The sequence below is a fragment of the Lepus europaeus genome, chromosome 14 (genome assembly GCF_033115175.1).
Source record: "Lepus europaeus isolate LE1 chromosome 14, mLepTim1.pri, whole genome shotgun sequence".
NCBI lineage: Eukaryota > Metazoa > Chordata > Mammalia > Lagomorpha > Leporidae > Lepus > Lepus europaeus.
The window spans coordinates 34,389,595-34,392,633 of record NC_084840.1 but is presented as its reverse complement, the minus strand read 5'-3'; positions in this window follow the sequence as shown (position 1 = coordinate 34,392,633).

Below are 3,039 nucleotides of genomic sequence, written 5' to 3'. Positions count from 1 at the left end.
TCTATGACAAATTAACTCATGTCAGGTGCAGTTAGCATCCTCATCAAGGAGGATGCAGCAGCAGAAAGCTACCATGGTGGTACCTTTGATTCAAGAGTGCCAGCAAAGAGGGCCACAGAATACACACAGGGGCATAGGCATACCTTTGTCCAGAGCTGCAGAAAGTCAAGTAGTGGTCAGTCATGAGTTCCATGACAATGAACCCATTTTTGTAATTTCATAAAACCCAGAAATGAATCATTATTCGGTGACTGTTCAAAAACATGCAAATAGCAAGAGCAGAAGCAGTTTTAATTTGGTTTACCAGCTTTCTTAGCCCCATACACAACACTGTAATCACTAAACACAAAGGTTATGCAAATGAAATTGGTGATGGGCAGCTTGGTCAGGCACAGGGTTTGGCTTAAATTGATTTTCTTAAAGCAAATAATTTATCTTTAACCAGCACCTAAATTGTCGTACTCTTCTAATACATTCACTATGAACCCAGAACCGAAAGAGGGTGAATGAGGAAAAGCAAGGTTTGCTCTTGTCTCAGGTGAATATTCAGGGACTTCAAGGCTTAGCACAGATCAAAAGTATTGAAAGTGGAATTAACTACCTTCTGGGAAATCTTAGTTGATTCTTAACTTAAGGGAGAGAGGAAAGATAGCTGGTTGCTTTGTAATCCTCCTTGGGAGTTTCTACGTCCCTCTTACTTCTGATACAAGTATACAAGGAGTTAAACAACATCAGCTAAGATAATCAATGTACAGAAAGACAAAGCTCAAGAAATTCTTAAATTGTAGACATGCATGTTCAGATTCCTGTCTTCTATAATAGCTGCAAATTTGCCTGGGAGTACTTTGGTTCATATATCAGACTCATAGAATAAAGAGGTAACACTATTTGGTCAGCAGCCCTTTGGAAAGCTATAGCAGTGTTTATTATTGTTCCCCTAACTTTTAACTTGACAGAAGCCTTTTATCTGAGAATCTCAAAGTATCCTAATAACAGTGATGCTTGGCATTAACACAGACAGGAGAGTTCAAAGCTTTCACAACACTCATTAGTTCTTGCCACATTGCAAGAACCCTTGTCAAATCCCAAAGTCTTTAGACTTTCCAAGCTGCGTTCCCACCATAGGATCTCTCCGCCAATCTCTTACAAAAATGAACAACCCCCCAGGACACCCAGGTAACTGACCCATTGTCACATACTAGTTCTAGGGCAAACAAAACATTCCATGACCAAGGGGACATCTGCATCTAGTCTACCAGTCATACTGACTGTAGTAGACCCTCCTGGTAAGTAAATCTGGAACATTTATACTCTTTCAGAAGCAGGGTATACACACAGGCCTCTGGTAATTGCTCACCCAAGGACCCAGGGCCCCCTCCATCTGGAAGAGAACATGAAAGAACTGGATCCTGCCGTGGGATTGGGACTTCTATTTGTATTCTGCTTTCTTAAACAACTGCCTCAGATCCCTTTACCTTCGGTGCCCAGAATCTTTGTGAGCTTGGAGACATAGATAAGGCCAGTGAGCCTCATTATAGTTCTTGGAGTCACCACATCCTATCTATCCCTCTGTCTCATCTTTTCTGCTTTTCCAGTTCTGGGTTTAAAAGTGGAGGAGAATGGAGTGATGGGTGTCTGTTATCCAACACTAAGAAACAGCCTTTCCTTTCCAACAGTCAGCCTGACACAAATAGGCCACAACCCAATAAGTTAGGACAGACCAGAGTGCTACAGTTGTAGGTCCAGCTTGGTTCCTAGCCTGTCTTCCCCTCCTGCCCCTACAGCAAGAGACATTTGATTCCCCTCTGGCTCAGGTTTTTCTCCTTCAGTGGAGCCTGTTCTGGCCTAAAGTATCAGGGATCTAAATTTTATTGGCCCAAGCAAAAGTTAAAGCCAATTACATTCAGGCTTGCCTGCCTCCACTCTTGAGACCTAAATTTCTAGTATTTTTCCAAGAACCAGTGCTCACCCTGAGCCCTGTTTCTGATGCCTGGGATCCCATTTCCTTGTGTCTCAGCCCAGACCATGTCAGTCTGGGAAAGCCCTCCCATTCCCTCCCTAGGACATGCACTGACTAGGATTCTGTTTAATCAGCTTGTGATTTTTTCATCCTGACCTTTTCTTAGAATTGGAGACAAGAAAGATAGCGTGATGGGAGTGTGTGCGGGTGAAAGGGCAGTAACACTATGAATTGTGTAGTAATATGTGCTCCTTCTCTGTAGGCCTGTGGGCCTCTTTCCCAACTGCTGACTAAGGCCCAGCCTCACCAGGGGAACATGATCCCTTTCAAAGCACTTAGTGAGTGCACTTGATATGACCCCTTGATTGGAACTGTCACAACCCCTGAGAACAACCAAGGGAGGGATGGAGTCAGTCAACCTTAAATGCAGTTTTCTAGCACTTCCCACTTGCTCAGTCTAAACTGACTCCATATGGAAGACTTGGCCCTTGTGTTCTAAGGAAGTGCCTCAAGTCTTACTCCTATTTGTTACACTGGCTCCTGGGTCACCAAGCCTGGTCCTAATGTGTGGTTTGTGTTATATGCACATTGCACAGAGCTTCCTATGGGAATTGCACTCTTTCATTTAAGGTGACTTCATTGAGAAGGCAGTAGAATTCACAAGAATCCCATTTGGAGTTAAATGTGGCCAACTGGTTGCTGATATGACAGATTAATACCCTGGGACATAGTGATCCAGACATCTTAGAGTTTGTGAATCAAGGAAGGAGATACTGGGAATAATCTGGCACAGAAGGCACAAGTCAAATCCTAAGAGAAAATGTATTCAAAATACCATGACCAGGAGTGGGCATTTAACCTAACAGTTAAGCTACCACTTGGGACACCTTCATGCCATATTGGAGTGCCTGGGTTCAAGGCCCAGCTCTGCTCCTGATTCCAGATTTCTGCAAATGCAGATCCTGGGAGGCAACAAATGATGGTTCGAGTGGTTGAGTTCTTGCCACCCAAATAGAACACCCAGATTTAGTTCCTGGCTCAGGGCTTTGGTCTAGCCCATCACCAGCTGTTGCTGGAGT